Below are 20,345 nucleotides of genomic sequence, written 5' to 3' on the forward strand. Positions count from 1 at the left end.
AAATTAGCAAAATTAAACGAGAGCATGCCTAGCCCCGGGCCACTGGTGTCCCTCAGATTTGGGGGGCGTCCTCACCAGTGCTGAGCCTCCAGGCTTCTCTACACAGGTGCCCTCATTATCCTACGTTGTCATTTCACCCCTTCCCCTCTCCATGTCACCAAAAGGCTGTCCCCACCTGGCAGATGCCCCTGCCCTTCACCAGGGAAGACTGCAGTCGGACCTCTTCCTGCCGCGTCGGCAGGCCCGCTGGCATGGGACGGCCACCACGCCTCTATCTGGCCTCCACCTCCTGGATCTGTTATCAGCTCACACGCAGGCCACGGTGTTTCAGGGCCTAGAAAGTCCCCCTTTGCCTTGCACCCCTTGATTCGTATCCCCTCTTGTCACTCCCCTTGCAGCAGACCGTCTCCTGAAACTTGGCCAGTCTCCGCCCAGCGTGCGGCCTCCAGGCCCTCTAGCCCACTCCCCACCAGGGCCGCCCTCACAGCCGCCACAGGCCGTTGAGTCAGCAGCCAGTCCTCGCTCTCGGCCTCCCCTGACAGTCCATACGACTGACACACCTGACGCCCTGCAGGAAGTGGGGCCTTCCCTGGAGACCGTAACACCTGTGCCCTCGGTCCTCCCCTCACTGCCCAGTGCCCCCAGCCTTCTGTCCTGGCTCCTCCCGGTGCCATGCCCCCAGTCCTGAGTTTCTGGGTCGTCCCAGTCCCTCCTTCCCTGTGGGAACTCACAGCTGGCTGACTTTGCCAGACCCACACCTGAGACTGCTTCCATGCGCCCGGCCAGCCGTTGCCCTGGGAAGGGCATCTCAAACCCAGCATCAGGTTCCAGCTCTGCCCTCCTCCTCCACTGCACCTTCTTGCTGCCTGTGGGACCCGTGGCCAGCTCAGGGCCATACGCCTCTCAAGTTCCCCTCCTCCATTGGGCCTCCCTGCTCACTGCACCCTGTGAGCCCACCGCACCTCCCCCATCGCACTATGGAAGCCCAGGCAGCCTGAGAGCTGGGCCTCCACGGTCTGATGGAGCACTCAGTCAACCTGCGCCACGTGACTCAAAGGCACCTGCGAGCATCGCCATGCGCGGCCCGACCTTCAGAGAGGTCTCGACCACTGACATCACCCACGTGAAAAGCCACATCCACACAGTCATGGCTGAGAAGGTGGCTTGCTTTTCCTGTAGGCCCTTCTTCACCTTTGGAATGTTGTCCCATGTTGGTGTGCTACCTTTCCCAAAATAATAACAATTATAAGTTTTGCAAAGCCTTGCTGGCCACCCCCCAACCCTGGCATCTGGACCCAAGTATCAGTGTGAGAGGGCAGAGGAGGGGAGGCGAAGGCAGTCAGAGCTGGGATGTGGGTTCCGCGGAAGGGGCCAGCCTGCTCCGCCCCAGCCTGCTTAGCCGGACACTCTCTGGGCTCCCAGCGGGGAGACGAGCCCAAGTCTTTTGTTAAAACAACAACCTGCTGTAAGCCTTTTTTGGCCATGGAATATCACATCATTGCTTAGTTTAGGGCAGTAACCAATTTATGTATGGATTCAGATATCAGACAGTTGAAAGATTTACAGCTGGGAATCCTCATCCCCAAGCATGCTAAGAAGTTACACTTCAGCAGGTAGATGGATGGATGGACGGACAGACAGATGGCACTTGCAAAGTGTGTTTCAATCCTTTAACAATCAATTTTCAATACTCCTATCCGGTGGGTCAACCGTATCCCACTGTGTATAAAAGTAAGTCATTCGAGTTACTTTTCTGCTGCGGGAAGCCTGGCTGGACACACAGGGCTCTGTCCTCACTGTGACAGGCTGGACACGGTGGCTTTAGCCAGAGGTAGGCTGCCATTGGGAAGTTAATGGGCAGCTCATGACCTGACCTCAGACTCATCTGGGACAGGGAGGTTTCTTTCCCTCTGAGTTCTTTGGAAGCTTTTCTCATCAATGTCTTTTCTCATCTGCCAGTGTCTGCGGAGCACCCTCCCTATGCTGTGCTACGCTGTGCACCCCGGTAGAAGGTGAGTGTCCTCAGGAAGCTGAGTTTCCTGCAAGAGATGCGTGAGGGTCACTCCGATTGGGTAGCACTGGGCCAACTTCCTGGAAGGGCCCTTGTAGAAGTCACACGCTCATCAGAGAGCACTGGAGAATGAGAGAGCAGTCCGCAGAGCAGGACGAGGAGGCGCAGTCACTGCCAAGGTCACTCCACACAGACCGTGCTGTTGCTGTTTTGATGGTGCATCTGTCAGGCTTGGCCCGTGGCTCTGACTCCTTTTCGTAAACCCAGCATTATTGTGCAAATGTTTTCTTTTTTTTTAAAGATTTTATTTTATTACAGGAACTACTATAAAGGACACATGGACAAAATCAAGGGGGAGGGTGGAGGTAGGGGAGGGAGAGGGGTTTGGATGTGGTGGGGTGGAGGGATGGGGAGAAAAGGCACACAACTGTAATTGAATAACAATAAAATTTTTTTTTAAAAAAGATTTCATTTTATTAACTTTCAGAGAGAGGGGAAGGGACGCAGAAAGAGAGGGAGAAAAACATCCACTTGTGAGAGATAACATCCATTGGTTGCCTCTCACATGCCCCTACTGGGAACCCATCCCACAACCCAGGCGTGTGCCCTGGCTGGGAATCAAACTGGCGCCCCTTTAGTTTGCAGGCCGGCACTCAGTCCACTGAGCCCCACCAGCCAGGGCTGTAAGTGCTATCTGCTACAACGGAAAACTCTCCCTACGTGCTCCAATGCCTGTGCAGACGTCACCTGACAGGTGCCTTCTGATTCACTCCAGGGAAGACACCTGGTGTTGTAAGTTCAGGTTGTTGCCAACTTTGCATGGCTAGGTCAGTGGATGCAGAAAAGGCATTTGACAAAAATTTAACGTCCTTTTTATGACCAAAAAACCCCAAACTGTCCACAAACTAAAAGGGAACTTCCTAAATCTGATAAAGTGCACTACAAAAACTTTCTGGCTCGTACCACACTCGGTGCTGACAGATCAAATGCCTGCTCACAAGGCTAGCACAGGACAGGGTGTCCTCTTCGCCCCTCTAGTCAGTGCTGACCTGAAGGTCTGTCTGAGCAAAAAAAGGAAGAAAAGGAAATAAAAGGCACACAGATTGGAAAGGAAGAAGTAAAACTACCTTTGGTTGCAGGCAACTTTATCATCTGCAGAGAAAATCCTAAGGAAGCTACCAAAAATGCCACTAAATAAGTGAATTTAACAGGGTCAGGGAATTCAAGTCCATGTTCAAAAATTAATTGTATAGCTATATGTCAGAAATGAATACTGGGCAAAAAATTAAACCATTTCCATTTACTAGAGCATAGAAACTGAAGTGTGTGGGAATACAGGTAACACATATGTGAAGACAACAAAACAAGGTGGACTGGAATTAGAGCTGAAGAAACCGAGAGGGACCTCACGTGGGTGCTCGGCCCACAAGGCTCCCCAGTCTGCTCTCGTGGGCCCTCAGAGCCCCTCCTATTGGCTTGTCCTTAATCAGCTCCATGGAGTTACAAGAGCCCATAACTGTCCCCGACAGGTTTGAGGCCCCCGTCAGGCCAGGGCCTTGCAACCTGGACCCCTTGGCCACTGGCACTGTCAGCGTCCCCGTCCTGCCACCCGCTGGACGGTGCAGGAAATCAGAGTGATTTGGGGATTCCTGGGTGCCGCTGCCATCAGACACTGGGGGTAGTGCGCGAGGCCTGCTCTTTGGGACGAGGCAGCGAGCTCCCCTCCTTTGGCAGAAACAGGCCACTGGCAGCCTGTTTACACACAATCAGGCAGGCAGAAACCGGTGTGCATCCTGGGATTCAGGGGAGTGGGGGCTGTCCCCAGGAGGCCCGCCTGGGCGGCACCCCTGCTCAGGGACAAATGCTTTGTGTCCAAAGGGACAAGCAGGCCCTAGAGTCACTGAGTCCCAAATGATAACAAAGCCAGGACAGTCATACGAGGAAAATCTGGCTCCAAGTGGGCGACGTGCTTTTCCAGTTGTCAAAGCTCCAGCACCATGAGAGCTCAGTCTGAGGGGAGAACGAGAACAGGAGTGCCGCCTTTTTCTCCTGATGCCCAAGCCTGAAGCTGTGCCAGCGTTTGCTGCGATCGGCGGTGCTGTGTCGGCAATCAACAGCCCACGTCTTTCGAGGATTCTCAACTCAGCTGCAGTTTCTGTTTTGCAGCTCCGTATTAGTGGAATCAGCCCTGTAAAGATTCATCTTCATTGTCCACTGTTCGAACCTTTAAGACGTCAAACATATCCTCGCTTTCTTTTGAAAGAAACAAACAACGAAAGCCCACAAGTATCTAGGCCCTTCGTCCACGGCAGCGTGTGACGCATGACTCCTTTGCTCCAGAGCCGGGGTGCAGTGGCTTTGCGGGTCAGCTTGTCCCGAACACAAAGCGGCATGGCCCACATGGGGACTTGGTGGCCGTGAGCGGATGGTGAGTAACCAGTGGACCCAGAATACATGATCTCATTGGGTTGACATGGTCAATGAGAAGATACCATTCTATTAAATGTGTACACGCATTTGAGTAGGGCCCTGCTCCATGTTAAATCTCACAACTTATGTCACGCGTTTCTCTCTATTAGAACCAGTTTCTCAGGGGTTGGTCTCGGACCACCAGCCACAGTACTCGCCAGTGGCGTGCTGCCAGCACGTGGCTTCCTCGGTTTCAAGGAAAGTGGTGGAAATGGCGCTGAGTTGCAGTCACTGGACACCGATGGTCAGTAGCTCCAAGGGCTGGGAAGGACTCGGTGGCACTGAGCTGCCTTTCAGACTTGGCTTTGACAGTTGAGGGTTGTTTTTTCAGTTTCAGCCACAGCTCGGGGGAGGGGAAGCAAGCCCTGAGGTTAGATGGCTCCCTGAGACTTTCCACTCAGGAACTGCGAGGAGGGTGGCAGGAAGTCACCAGAGAGGAGCAGGAGGCACTGTGTCATAGGGTGGGAGAGGCACCGTCTGGCCGGCTGGGGCAGTAGTGGCTGCGCAGACCCAAGTAGTGGAGGCATGCCAGGCCTTCCCCCAAAAGTAGGGATGTCAGCATCAGCTGACAAGTGCTAGGGAGCAGGGAGGGTGTGAGAGCCGCAGGGAGCTGGTGGCCCAGGTCACAAAGCGGCAGCAGCACTCAGTCTGGTGATAGGGAGCAAGGGTCTCTCACGTCAGTCATTCACGTCCACAAGAAGAACAATTTGACCTGGGGGAGGACTGGTCAGCCCACCGGCTCAGCAGGGCTTAGCAGACCCAGAGGGATTCCAGCTGATGACTCACTGCCTGAGCAGTTCAGGCCCGTGGGGGAGTCCCTCCCTGCAGGACCCCGGCTCGTCCCACCCTACTCATCTCATCCCGTTTACTGGAGCACGGTGCCCACCAGGGGTGCTGTGCGTGGGCCACAGCCCCTGGGACAATACTTTGGAACTAGCTTTTCTGAGTCGAAAGGAAGAAAGGAAGGAAGGAGAGAAAGAAAAAGAAAGAAGAGGAAAAAATGAAAGAGAAAGAAGGAAAGGAGAGAGAAAGAAAGAAAGGAAAGAAGGAAGGAAGGAGGGAAGGAAGGAGAAAGGAAGGAAGGAAGAAGAAAGGAAGGAAGAAGGAAAGCGAGCAGGGAGAAAGGACGGAAAGACAAACTGGTGGGGGATGCGTGCTTGTTTGAGGGTGACTATAAAATTACTACTCAGGCCCCACATACTTGTGGCCGCAGGTGATGCCAGCTTTGTCCCACATGCCGGTCATCCTTTTAGGGAAAATGGAGACACTAGGCCTCACCTTTATTACAAAGTGTTCTCAAGTATCTTTCTGTTTAAAATATTCACTTCTAGCTGGTGAACACCCTACTGAAACAGGTTCACTCCTGAAAACAGGAGCGCCTCGGCGTGGCTCCGACTGTGCCCGGCAGGAGCACCGCATCCCTCACGCACGCCAGCCCCTCTCGCCCGTCCTTGGCTCACAGCCTCAGGGAAGTGAGGTCTACGAAGGGAAATCAGAGAAAACCAAATAGTACATTGTCTTCTTATACATATTCATGGCTTTTTGTCTCTTCAGTGAAACAGAAATATGTTCACCTTATGCAGAGTATTCTGATATTATATGATACGTTCTTTTCTTTGGTAGTTTTTATTATCCTTTTAATTTTAAAGTTAAAATGTGTTAATATCAAAAACAGGCCTTTTTATGAATGCAATATCAGTGCAATTGAATTTTTTTTTAAAATGTCACACAGCCTTCCTAAATTATTCCTGGGTGTTTCAGCTTTCCGCATTGTCATTAGGAATGCAACTCTGCGACCACATTCCGCAAACCAGCACGGTCTGCAGACAGAAATGCTACCGATCGACACACACGTTCAGCATTCGGGAACCGTTGCTCCTGCTTCTCTCTGTCTAGTGACTCATTCGACACACTCTTTCGGATTTTTCAGGTGGTCAGTCACGTTAACCGGTCTCCAATGACGGTTTCAATGCTAATTAAAAGCTAAATTAAGATACACCTGAGAATGGAAAGTAATGACAGACTTTTTTCAAACCACAAATAGATTTAATTAAACTACTTTTGAAGTATGAGTCAAGTAAAGTATTTACCACATGACCTATCATAATTCTTTAAGTGATATAGCTTCAGGAATAAACCATTTCAAGCAATTATTTAAGGAACAAAGCCACCTGCCAGCTCTCATGCCCCCCCTTTTTTTTGCTTTGCTTGGGTCACTTGGTTGCCTACCACCGACGCTAACCTAGGCTGGCCAGCATAAGCTGCCCCGTTTTTGGCCGTGGAATTACAGACAGCACAATTGCTCACTCAGCAGCTGGCACCCTCACCTTTCCACCTTGAAATGGGTCTAGGGTCGACTCATGGAACAGTTGTGTTCGTTGAAAGATCCTCTCAAAACTCAGAGCTTAGAGACTGTGGATTCTGCCTTTTCCAGCTGAAGCCCAGACCACAAACCAGACGGCGTCCCTGGCGTTTCCAGGGACACGAACTCGGGCCCACTCCCGTCCAGTACTTGCTGGGCAAGGACACCCGAGAGGGGCTAGCCAGAAGGGGGAGCAAAGAGCTGGCTGTGGGCGGATGGGGTCTCCCCAGAGACAGGCCCCTCGGGCACAAGCAGTCGCCCCACCGCCGCACACTCACACAATGTGGCCAAAGCCCGTGGCGCCAGCCCCACACAACCACAGTGCCCTCTGGCAGGACTCTCAGGCCCAGCACCCCACCCAAGCCGCAGGCACAGATGGGGGCTCCTGTGGCTGCTCCCTGCTCCCCAGGGCACAGTGAGCCCGGGTCCTCCCACCTGGACGACACCATGCGCACAGGGCTCTGCAGTCCTGCTGACCCTGGAGACAGGGGGACAGGGCCGTGTGACGCATCTGCCCTCACCCATCATAGTGCACTGGGCCCCTCCCAGGGACCCGGCCAAGTGCGCCCACCTCCCTTTCCCGGCTAGTTTCTGAGGACAGACAGAGCCAGGCAGGACTGTACCCTCATGCCCCCAGCCCCCGTCCCTGCCCGAGGGCTCCCTCCAAGGTCTTGGAGCCTCTGGGCACCTGCCTACTCAGGAGAGAGGAGGATTCACTGGTGCTTCCCCCCAAGACATGGGGCTCAGACTCTTCTGGGTCCCTCTCCTCGGGGGCCCTTCTCCCCTGCTCTGAGGGTTCCGCTAGGACTGAGCTTACCCTTCCAAAGGGCTGGGCAGGATCCGGGGCCTTTACTCCCCAGGTGCGTCTCAGGGAGAAGGAGGCCGGTGGCAAGCTGGCTGCAGAGGGAAAGAAGACCACCTGCAAAGATAGGAGAGCAGAAGTCCGAGAGACAGACAGGCCAACAGAGCCCAAGAAAGCTGGAGTCTCTAAAACAGAGATAGACCGGGACCCACGGGACCTGGCAAGGTTGCTGGGCCCTGCCTGGAGCCCGGCCCAGGGTCCTGACTGCGGATCTGCCATTCGCCCCTCACTCATAGCCCCCGACGTCGGCACCCAGCAGGAGAGGCTGTCGGGCCAGGTGCCCCAAAGGCCAGCCTCGACCCCTGCTCTTGATGGGTGGCTCTCAGCTCCCTGGGCTCCTGTGCAACTCAGGGGCTGGGGTCGAAGCCCTCGACCCCTCACTGGAGTGACAACAGGACCTTGAAGTTTCTTGTGGTGACCAAAATGAGGGGTGGCGGGGGAGGGGTGGAGAGGGCGGCAGCTGTCCAAGCAGGAGCTCTGCGACTCTCGCAGCTAGAAGCCGGGCCCAGTGTTCACTAAGGAGGACACGAGAGATCCGTGAGGCCAGAAATAAAACCTGAGGGAGAATGGGGAGGAGCGGGGGCGAGGGAGGAAACCAGCTCAGGCAGTGAGCACACTGGTGCCGACCCGGTGGGGGGTGCACAGTGGCTGTCAGCTCAGGTCCTTCAAGGAGTCCCCCTCCCTGTCTGGGCAGGGGGTGGCATCAGGGACAGAGGACTATCACCAGTCCTGCCAGGAGACAGGAGGGAGTGGCCGGACCAGAGTCCAGGGACTGCCTGCGAGGGCCAGGATCACATAGACCAGGGCAGAGCGGAGGGAAGGGAGGCCCGGCCCTTCTCTCCCTGGGCCCTGGCTCAGCCTCCAGCTGGAGCAGTGGGGCAGGGCGGTGGGAGGGACGAGTGGGGAATGAGCATATCCCCGCCTGCAAGGTGCCCTCATGAGACGAAGGATTAAACCCCAAGAACTGGCTTCTGTGCCTTTGTTTTCCTGAAGATTCTCCCACCAGGAAGCCAACAGGCTGGGCTGCTGCCATGGGATCGGCCCAGGAGCGAGCCCAGGGTTTGGGGTGTGGGGGCCTGGCCCGTGGAACTCAGCTTCCAGCAGCCCCGCCGGCACCTAGCCCTGGGCATGTGACAAGAAACTTGTTCCAAGGCCAGGCTGCCTCCACAGGGTCCTGGGTCCCAGACAGTGGGGCCACAGCCTTCTCTCCATGAGTGGGGTGTGGAGGGGTCATGGGGGGGCACGCTGGGGGTGGCCTGGCTCTCTGGACTGATGGGAAGACCTGCTTCCCTCCCCTTTGGGGTTCTGCAGATGTGTCCCCCCGCTAAGAGGCTGGGTGGCTTCTGGGCCTTTCCACCAGGGAGGCAGTCTGGGCAGGATGGGCTGAGTGTGGGGGCCCCAGGCCTTTCCCCTCGGCTCCGGGGTGACTTTGGGTAAACCACTGTGCCTCTCAGCCTCAGTAGAGTGGCGTGCCACAGTGGCCTGGCGCCCGGGACCGTTCTGAGGACGGCCAGGTCCTGGCGGGGCACCAGTGTGTGCTGGGTGCCATCCCAGCTGCATTCATGCTGCCGCTGTGGCGAAACGGCGGGGAGAGAAACGGTCGCGGTGCAGGAGGCCTCAGCTCCGTCACACCGCACCCTCCCCGTGCACGTGGAAAAGAAAGGGACTTTGGGGAAGCAGCCCAGTCTTTACTTGACTTTCAGACCATTAGCTCTGCCACCCGTTACACGGGAGGACGCGCTCTCTGGCACAGGGGGCCTCCTCCCAGCGTCTGGGTGAGGGTGCAGAGCCAACCGCCCCAGCCTGGGACAAGCACACCAGAGGGCCCTGCTCCAGGCTATTTTAAGCACTGGCTTAAAAAAGTAAAAGCAGCTGTAAAGTGAAAGGTTTCAGGAACACGCCATCTCTTGGAGTGACAGAACAGAGAAGCTGGCCATCGGGCCAGGCAGCCGGAATCCTCCCCTGGCAGAGCCAGGCACCCGGGCCTCTGGCCGGCCATGTGAGTGCCAAGTGTCAGCGATTCATCCCGGGGGGGCACTGGGCACAGGCCAAGGCAGGCACGTCCAGCAGGGCCCCACTATGGGCCAGGACTCAGAGAGGAGAGGATGGCCTTGTCCCGACCCTCCCGAGTCTGCCCATGTGCCTCCTCTGCCCCCACAACCGCCTCTAGGGCCAAGGCCAGTCCTCGCTGGGGCCGGACAACCGCCGACACTCCTCCACCACCAAATCGGAGGTGTCTGGCTGGACCTGAATAGACAACTGTGGTGGGGACGAGGTGAAACTGCCCCACTGTAGGGCAGAGCCTACCCCGGCTCTCAACAGCCCCCCACCCAGGTCACTGAGCCCTGGGGCCCAGAGTCATAGGGTCACCCGGGGTTGTATGCCTGAACAATGAACAAGGTGCCCCAGAACGCCACCCCTGATGACAGCCCCACAGGAAGATAGAGACTCATTAAGTTTGTGTTGATCAGCGGGGGAGGGTGTGCATAGGGCCAAGGGCCCACCTCCGGTTTCCCGAGAGCCCCGGCAGGAGCAGACCCAAACAATCCCTCCTGGCTGGGCTCCCAAAGGGGACGCTCAGCAGGCAGCACCCACAGGGCCAGCACCATGGGGCCCTCAACAGCTCCACCTCCAGCTGGCCACTAGCTCCCCAGCCAGGAGCTTCTCGCCTTGGGTGCCGGGGCCCCCCATTTTTGGCCTGATTCTTGGCCGGTGGAGGAGTCAGAGTCCCGCCCAGAGCCCCCATAGGAGCCTAAACGTCATCTGCTCCAGGGACCCAGGCCCTGGCCCGGGGAGGGACACAGAGCAGCTGCCACCAGCACGTGACATCAGCAGCTCACTGCATCATCGCAGCTCCCAGCCCCTGGATGGGCTGGTGCCTGACAATGACGACTGGTGCCCCAGCCACTCCGATCTGCTACAACGTGTCTGCAGGCCTGCGTGTCCAGGTGTTGTAGGCTGTCACTGCTGTCTTCAGTGTCACGTGTCAGCTCAAGTGCACACCACCGGCCTTCCCCGCAGAGCGACACCTGCTCGCCAAGGGGACCAAGTGGACAGCCAGTCCACGTGCGCACAGCTCTGTGACCTGGGGGCTCGGGCTCACAGCCGGTGTGAAGACGTCCAGGCAGAGCGGAGAGGGCCAGGTGCAGCTCCTTCCAGCCCACAAATTACATCATCACAAGAAGAAGCCTCCTTGGGCCACAGGTTCTGGGAGGCAGGTGTGGCCATGGTCTCTTCTCTTAGAGTGGCAGTGGCACCAGGAAGGTCCCTCAGGGGGATAGGGGTTGGGCACGTGGACCTTCGCCTCGTCTGAAAATGGGGAACGACAGGCCCCTGCGGTTGGGGAGGAGCTGCAGCCCCGCCATGCGTCGCCAGGACCCGGGACGGCCACCTGGGCTTGGGGACAGAGCCCATGGGCACAGCCGTGAGGGTGCTATGTCAATGCTTCCTAGACACTGCCTCCTGGGTGCAGGGCACCCAGGGCCTAGATAGCTCTGGGGCTTTCGACTTAAGGGCCATCTTGCTTGAGTCTGTGAGTCACAGCAGCCTCCACCTGGCCTGGGGACAGTCCTGGGGGAGCGCTGTCTCCCTGGGGCCGCCTGAGGGGCCGGCTGACCATGGGGGCTGGATGGGCTCTGCCAGCCAGCTGCCCTGGGCCTCATTGTTTCTTTTCAGGCGTGCCAGGGTGTCCGGCACACTTCTGAGCCCAGAAGTCGGCTCTGACGCAGACACGTTCTGGCACCAACCCGTGGATGAAGCTTTAACAGCAGAGCAGACCCACGTGGGTGGGTCAGGGCCAGGCCCCCCGGGAGGTGACTGCCGTGGAGGCGTGCCCAGCAAGCAGGCCCCAGTCAGTCCCTTCCTGGGGCCTCAGAGCACTGGCTTTGACTGGGGCCTGGCTCTCGAGAAGCTGCCTATGGGCCACCAGCTTCTCCGCTGAGCAGAGGTGACCATCCTGAGGTCCCTGACATCATGAGACTGGCTCGCATTCACCTGGAGAGCTGCTAGCCTGGCCCCTGTTTCCCCCTGGAAACAAACCCAGGCACCTTGATGTAGCTCCAGCCCCCATAGGCCTGTGGATGTGCTTGGTCTCCCTGGGTAACAAAAATGAGCATCGGGGACAGGGTGCAGGGCTGGCTTCTCGGGGTGTGGCTTGGGCAGTGGGCCGGACACCACACTCAGAAGTGCTCCGGGCTTGTCTTGAAATTCTCAGTCGTGTGCCAACAAGGGGCCACGTTTCCATTCCGCACTCACATCTGCTGGCTCTCTGGGGCTCTCTGGTAGGAGGCCCCAAGGCCCCCAGACCCCGTGGGGAGCAGGAGAGGAAGCCAGGCAAAGGGATTTCAGTCCCTGGTCCCAAAGAGAGAAGGATCAGCTTAACTGATGAGAGTTGGGGTGCCAGCTGCCCCCGGCAGCCCCACTGCTCCGGGGCTCTCGGAGAGGGGCGGGGCCTGAAGGAAGGGCTCTGTCCCAGGCTAATAATAACTCGGATGCCGGCCCTAGTGCTGGCTATTTTTAGAGTCTGTAACCAGCCCCCACGTGACTCTCTCAGGGCCGAGCCGGGATGAGAAAGTTGCACAATGGATGGCTGACCTCCGGCAGCCCAGGCCCAGGGACAGGGAAAGAGCTCGCCTGCCTTGGGCCTCTGGCCGCTGACATCCCAGGACAGGGCCGGCTCTGGCCCTCTGCCTGCCCAGCTCCGCTGCTCCCTCCAGTTGGCCAGGCCCCGCCCCCAAGCGGAACATGGAAAATCTGATGTCAGAATTCCAGCGTCCACAAAGAATGTGGCCTGACCTTCACCTTCCCGAGTTGCCAAGGTCCAGAGGGGCCGCCCAGGTCTTCCCCTCCCTGCAGGCTTCCAGGCCCCCTGAGGGCCACCTCCCTTCTCCCCCCCCCAGCCCCCAGTGCAGCCCTGGCCCCAGTGGCTCTCTGCAGCCAATGGTGCCACCCAGCAATACCCAGACTAGTCCTGCCCCTCAACCCAGGGCATCTGTGAGGCCTCCAGCATTTCCATTAGTTCCTAGAGGAGTTTCTGGAGCAGGTCACAGGGGCGGGCGGGGCGGGGGGTGGATCCCTGTCCCAGCTCCCGGCCCTGGGCCGCCTGGGCTGTGTGGAGGCCCCGATCCCCCCTCACTCCTCCAGGAAGGGGGGCGGGCAGAGGGACCGGCAAGAGAGGTGTGCACAGGCGTGTGTGCTCGTGGGGCGCTGTGTATACACATGTGTGCGTACATGTGTATATGGGCACACATGGATGTGCATATGGGCACACATGGATGTGCACACTCGTGTGATGTGGAGTGCAGGAACACAAGTATTCAGGCATGTGCCCTTGGGAGGAAACTGCTGTGGCTTCAGAGTTTTCTCAAGTGGAAACACCCTCAGCGACGTCCCCTCTCCCTGCCAGGGGCCTTCCCACCCAGGGGGAAGTTTGGATGGGCCTCCACCCCGTGGCCTGAATGTCCCCAGCTCTCTGTGTGGTTGGGGCTGAGAGGGCAGGAGGGAGACAGTCAACCAGGCCGGCCCCCAGCAGGCAGGGAAGCCCTGTGGGGACGCTGGTGTCTGCAGTGGGGAGGGGCACTGGGTGTCCTCCAGAATCCAGGAGACCCAGCAGTGGGCAGAGACTGAGGTGCATACCAGCAGCTGGGGGTGTGGGTGGACTTGGGGAGCAGGTCCAAGACCCCAGGACACTGCTGGAAAGGGCAGTTCTCACAAGCCCTAGTCTCCCTTCCCCGCAGTCCCCTGGGCCGGCCACAGCCCCAGCAAACACGGGAAGCAGATGCAGGAGAGGGGAGCTGCCTGGAGGACCCCTCAGTCTGTCCCCTCCCTCCTCCCAAATGCCTGTCAGGCGTGCGCTTGCCCCAGCCCTGGGTCTGCACAGAGGGTCGCCTCCCAGGACGAGGCTGGCCAGACAGCTTGGCAGGAAACCTGCGTCCATGGCCCCTGGGGCATCCCTGCTTGTTTTGTGGCTTCAAGTGTTAGGATGCTGTTATATTTAGGGAAGAATGGCTTCCTGAGATGGATAATAACAGTAAATTATACCTCGTTGATCCTGCATCTTCTTTTATTCTTAAGACTGTGTTTAATGAAATGGGGAAATGAAGTGATGCACAAAAGCCATCCTCTGGCATGGAAAGCATTATGCTGTTTTTCATTAACTCCAAAATCACTTGGAGAAAGCTTTCCATTTAAAATAACTGGCTGGCTGCCTCTGTGGCAGGCTTCCTCTTCAACCTCCCACAAAAGCACACTTGGAGGCGGAGAGAAACATGGAACCCACAACACCTGGGGAAGCGGGGCTCCCGCTCCGCCGCCAGGACGGGCAGGAGCGTCCACCAGCTGCCTGCTGGCAGGCGTGGCTGGAAAGTGCCCTTGGCCACAGCAGGGCCTGCAGCCCGGGACGGAGGGTGGCCACCTGCCAGCTCTTCCCCTGCTTCCCATGCAGGACACCAGGCTATGCCCACTGGAAACCCAGTGGCCGTCCCGGCCGGAGGACACTTTCCAAGGCAGCAGTGCTGTTCCGAGAACCCCCCACCCCGCCCCCCTCGGGGTTCCATCTGTTCCTGCTGGGCCAGGAGCTCAGCATTCTTGAGTCTGATGCTGACAGGGCCTGAGCCGCAGATGAGCTGAGTGGTGCCCAGAAACCCCGATACTCCCGGCCTGGCTCAGCCACAGGACCTGCAAGGCTGCCTCCAATTTGCGGAGCCGCGGTGTGCCTACCATGGCCGGGAAGGGGCTCCTCAGTGGGTCCTCACAGGCCTCTGGCAGCTCCTGTGTCTGCGGCTTCCCAGGGATCTTAGGCATGGGAGCCGCCCTGAGGGCTGGGGTGTGCCCTAGACTTCAGGACCTTTCACTCTCCTCCAGGAACCGGCCTCCGTGGCCAGGCTGAGACCTCCACTGACACCTGCCTGGGGAGCCTCACCTGTACCCTGTGGACAGTCAAGGACACTGAGGCCCCAGGAGGCCAGGGCTGGCTCTTGCCATGAGGAGGGAGGCCCCCGTCTAGCCAGTGCCCCCGGTCCCCCTGTCCCTCCTTGTATCACTTCAACTCTCAGCGCGACCAGCTCGGTTCACCCAGGGTCGTCAGGGAGTGACGTGCAGACTGAGTTCCTGGGCTGAAGCTCCAGCCAGCATGTCACCCAGGGGCAGGTCCAGCCCCTCATTTCACGGGGTCCCAGGAGAGCTGACCTGGGGATGAGCCTGACCCTGAAGGGTCCATGGGTGTCCAGGTGTGTGGCCGCCATCCACAATGGGTGGGCCACAACCTCTGGGGAGGCCAGCACTTCCTCGGGCAGGTGCGTGGGGGCGGGGAAGGGAGCATGGCCAGGGCAGGTGGGCATGGTAGAGGTGTGACAGGCAGGTGGGGGAGACAGCTGCTCTACCCCTGGAGCACCGGGAGGTCTGTGCTGCGGCACAGGCTCACAGCTCCCTGTCCCCTCATGGCAGGGCCCCTGTGCCCAGCCCTGGGGACAGGCACCAGCGGCAGTGGTTCTGTAAACGCCCTCTTTTGGAGGGTTTCCTAGGCCCGCTGTCCCAGGCCGCCCCCGGGTGCTCTTTCGTGTCCTCGCAGATGGAGATGTGTCACCTGCTCGCTGTCAGGACACCCTGCCCTGCAGTGTGTGTCCCACCCAGGGAAAGCAGTTCCCCACCACCCACATCTCCCTGCACGTGGAACCACAGCCCTCTCTGCACCCAGACAGGGCCAGCGGCTCTAGGGGCCACAGCCAGAGTGTCCTCGTTGGAGGCCCAAGCCTACTCCAGTGTCCGATTGCTGGGACAGCTCCTGCCCCGGCTGTATGGCTGGCACAGGAGGCCACACTGTGGGACCTGGGTTCGGGGCCGGGGATGCGGGGGGAGGGTGGTCTGCCTTCCAAAAGTGCCTGGAAAGACCGGAGCTCATTTCTGAGCAGCAATGGCTGTGTGGTGGCCAGGACGGCCGACAGCCGGCTTCCCCTGGGCAGGATGCGATGGTTGTCTCTGGGGGAGGCCCAGTCTGTGTCCCCAGCACCCACCTTCCGCTTAGGCCTCCACACTTGCTCCCAGCTGGGGCTGCCTCCTGCAGACCCGCACTTCCCCAGGGGTGCCCCACAATCTGTGGGCCCAGAGGGTTCAGGAGGGAGCAAGCATGGTGGACCAGGTGGAACCTTGCCCTCTGCAGGGGCTCTCAGCCCCCAGCAGCCTCCCAGCTGGACCCCTCTGTTCCACCCCCTGGATTCATGGCCTCCAGGCAGGGGCCACTCTGGCAGTTGGGAGGCCAAGTCCTGGAAAAATTGGAACATTCGATCTCTATCCGAGATTCAGAGAACATTCACCAAGAACAATTTCCTAGTCCCGAAGGCGCAGACCTGAGCCTGGGCCGAGCAGTGCAGGGCTGGTCTCCAAGATCACGGCAAGGGCCCTTCCCAGAGTTGGCGGAAACGCCAACGCTACAGGAGCCCACTCTGCACGATGCCAGGGTCCCGGAGCCTCACACCCTCCACCCCGGAGTCCAGCTGACAGGTAGGCAGCCCTGAGTACCAGAAAGCACTGCTGTTGGTGAGGCGGCCTTCTGGAAACTTCCCCATGACTCAGGAGTGCAGGGCCAGTGACATTCCTGGCAGAAAAATTGGAAGCCTCAGAGTTATTATTGACGCCTTTTTAGCTTCTAACAGAACAGGAATAACCCGGCTGATCCCCGCCCCCACCCCCCACGTCGACCCTGGGCACCAGCTCCCTCAGATGGAAAGGCTTCTGGAAACGTTATTCTTAATAATTGACCTTTTAAGTCAGTGACAAGGGAGAAATCTAAAAAAAGACTCCCTTTGTCGCTGACTCATCTTGGCCTAAATATCGTGGGAAGTTTCCATGACTCTGTTCAGTCGACACACCGGGCGTCCGCAGGCGTGCGCGCAGGCGCGAGGCTGGACCTCGCAGGGAGGGAGGCCGGAGGGCCAGCGCCGCCCGCAAGGCTGCAGCTCAGCCTGCCTCCACGTGCCGAGCGGCCTTGCTCGAAGGCAAGGTCAGGCCGGGGCAGCCTTTGAGGGCGCAAGGGGAGGGGGCGGGCTGCAGGGTGAAGATGTGGTCCTGCCACTGGATCCTGCGCTCGCCGCTGCCGGCCTCAAGAAAGACGCCCTTCGGGTTGAGACATCCTCTTTTGTAAAAAGCAGCTTTCTGGAGACCTTGTACACATGCTCTACAATTCACCCATTTAAAGTGCACAAAATTCAGCGGCTTGTGCACAGATATGGGTGACCCTCTCCACAGGCAGCTTTGGAAGAGCTTCAGCACCCGAAACCCTAGTTCACCCTCCCTGTTGGCTCCTCTCCCACCCCCAGGACCGCCCACCCATTTTCCATCTCCCTGGCAGTGACCGCGGCGTAGGAACTGGAGCCCGCGCTGGTCCTGGCTCGGTGCTCAGCTCAGTGACCACACCAGGTCCTAACCTCGGTGCTCAGCTCAGTGACCACCACACTCAGTGTCCTAACCCCCGAGCCACTCGCCTCTGGCCACCTATCCTACAGGACACGGGCCCCAGACGGGTGCAGCCTCCTGCTTGCATGCCTGATGGTCAGCCCCGGTCTCAGCCCTCTGTCCTGGACACACCCAGCTTCCCAGGGCTTTGGTTTTTAAACCCTTCCGAATCTACCATAGAGGCCACACCAGCCTGATGGGACCCTGCTTCAGGGCCTGTCCCCGACCCCCCACTGCCTGTGGGAGTCCTGCTCACAGGCCACGAGGGCACTGGGGACACCTGGTCAGACACTTGTGTTATGATGAGGATGGTCAGTGGTGGGACTGGGTGGGAGCCTGTTGGAGATGAGGGCAGAGGGTGTGAGGCCCCCCCCGGGTGCCAGGCCATAGAGGCCGAGATGGAGAGAGGGGACAAGGGACAGAGCGGCACGGGAGCCAGCTGCCAGCCTGAGCATGGGCACTGCGCTGGGGGCTCGGGGGCTGAGGCCTGGTGCTGAGGGGCCCCCAGCACAGCCACCGCTCATCCGCTCTCGTGGCTCTGCGCGGGGCTGGGTCAGGGGCGGGCTGCAACAGCAGCCCCAAGCCCTTCCCGGTGGACAGGCCCCTGAGCTGCTGTGATGAATGCCAAAGGTCGTGGGAGGCCTGGTTTCTAGCTCGCAGGCACGCCCGGCGGCTGACAGGCACAAAGGTTGCCGCTGATTATGCCTCTCCGCCGAAATGCCACACGGCCGTCAGCAAGCCCCTCCTGCAGCTGTAAATGGCTTATTGATCGTGGCAGGCACTCCGGGGACCTACAGATTGCAGAGACCCCTTGCTCCAGAGGGCCAGACTGCTGGCCAGCAGACCCCGGCGTGTCCCAGCACCCCTGCCTGGACCGGACACACCCGAGGTGTGTCCCAGCACCCCTGCCTGGACCGGACACACCCGAGGTTGTACCCCAAGGGCTCCGCCCGCTCTATGTCTGTCTGGGCCTCAGGTTCTCAGGTCACAGTGCAGCTGGGGACGGTCCCTCAGCCTGTAGTAGACGCTGCATGACAATCAGGGCCGGTCATCCCAAGGCCATGGCTGTCCATCACTCTCTGCAGGAAGAGAGCAGCCCCCAGTCCTCACGGGGACAAGGGCCAGGCGCACCCACAGGAGGCAAAGGGCTGGCAGGCGTCAGGGGCAGCCAGGGGCCGGGTGCACCAGTCACCTTCAGCCACATGGGAGAGCAAACCGGCCTGAGGGGAATCCAGAAGCTTCCACGCACCCTAAATCTTCCCCCAGGCATGTGGGGCCGCTTGCTGCTCCAAGATGACAAACTGAAACACACTCAGGCTTGTACACTCACAGATGTGCACGAATACACACCAGCACACCCACACCCTACACACGTGTGCACACAGCCCATATGCATCTGCACACGCACACGCATGCACACGTCTGCACACACAAAAGAAAACCCACTTGGGTCCTGAAAAAACCCTCCATCACACACGGTGGAGAACATCGCAGCCAGGCAAGATGAAAAACGCTTCATGCTTCTATTAAAAGTCAAGACTAAGCGTGCAGAGGAAGCAAGGCGACGGACATGGGGTCTTCGTGGGGAAGGTAAGATTTCGGAAAGGAGAGAAGCCGCCTAAACGTCAGGCGGAAAGGAAGCAGAGGAAGGATTCAGAAGCCGGAGGTGACACAGGCCCGGCAACGCGGGGGGCGGTTCCCAATATTTGTAGTGAGTTTCAGAATCAATTACACATGGAAATAGGCTAAACAACTGCGTTTGTTACAAAACAGAATTAAATCTCAAAAACAATTCTTAAAAATAGCATAACAGCACGAGCTATCAGTGGCACAATGCAAAGCACAAGTAAGATAAATTTGTGCGTCTCCAAGAAAGAGGAGATTTTCTAGAACAATGTACTTTTCCAGAACTGTCTCAACAGGAAAGTTGAAAACGCTAATATCTGAGTAACTGTGGAAAGAACTGAAAGGGTGGCCAAAGAATTGTTCCCAGAAACGGCACCAGATCAGCACAATTTCATGGGTTATTTCGGACTATTAAGGAACAAGGAGTTCCAAAGCCATATAAGTTGATAATTGATTTTTTAAAATATGGAGAGCTTCTCCAAAACTTGGGAAAATAGCAATACAAAATATTATAATACAGCCCTGACCTGTGTGCCTCAGCGGGTTAGGCCTCATCCTGCAGACCGGAAGGCCGCGGGTTCGATTCCCGGTCAGGGCACAGGCCTGGGTTGCGGGCTCAGTCCCCAGTCGGGATGCATGCGAGAGGCAACCCATCCACATTTCTCACATCAGTGTTTCTCTCCTGCTCTCTAAAAATAAATAAATAAAATCTTTAAAAAAACTATAATACAATCTCAATTATGAAAACATATATGAGAATTCCAAGTAAGTTCTTTGCAAACTAAACGTAGTCACTATCTTAAATTAACAACACTCGACCACGTACATGGGTCTGGAAGGCAAGAGTGAGTTAAAATTACAAAATCTAAATCACATCAATAATTTCATCACATCAAGAAGTTAAATGAGAAATATGGTAATTTATCAGTAGACTCCACAGAAGCCATGTGATGCTACGTACTGTCCATTACCCTTAATTTTAATCAAAGGAATAACACACGTTTAATTGGAAAAGGGAAAACGCTTGACCAGTTAGCCCTCTAACAAAGTGCTGCTGTAATCCCTCGCTTAACTCCTCTTCCTTCTAGAAAACTCCTGCTCCCCGGAGGCCAGTGCTCTCAGATCTTTTCAGAAATGTCTTCGGGTGCCGCCCAGCACCCTCCGCCTGAATCACCCCTGTTGTTGCTCAGTTTCTGAGCCTTGGACGCGGCCTGTGGACTCCTATTACGGAAGACGGAGCCGCGTCGGCTGCCTCTGCTGCTACACAGGTCCGGGGCCTTCTCGTCCCACCCCCACCCCCCTTGGTTTTGGGCCGAACCGCAGCTTTCCGTCCCGTCAGAGTCGGCGCTGGTGCTGTTGGGCTGGCGCCTGTCATTCGGTTCTGGGCCATGAAGCGCAATGAGATTGCCTTTGTCTCGTCACCTTGTGTTTTCCGGGGGGTCAGTCGTTGCCTCACTTTCCCCTCGGCTTGGTTTTTCTGCTTGAGGTGCCTGGCACTTGCTGCATTCACGGGTCGCTATCTCTTGATCTGGAAAATCCGAGGCCACTGTTTCTTCCCACATTTGCTG

Source organism: Desmodus rotundus, chromosome 4 (genome assembly GCF_022682495.2).
Source record: "Desmodus rotundus isolate HL8 chromosome 4, HLdesRot8A.1, whole genome shotgun sequence".
Classification (NCBI taxonomy): Eukaryota; Metazoa; Chordata; class Mammalia; order Chiroptera; family Phyllostomidae; genus Desmodus; species Desmodus rotundus.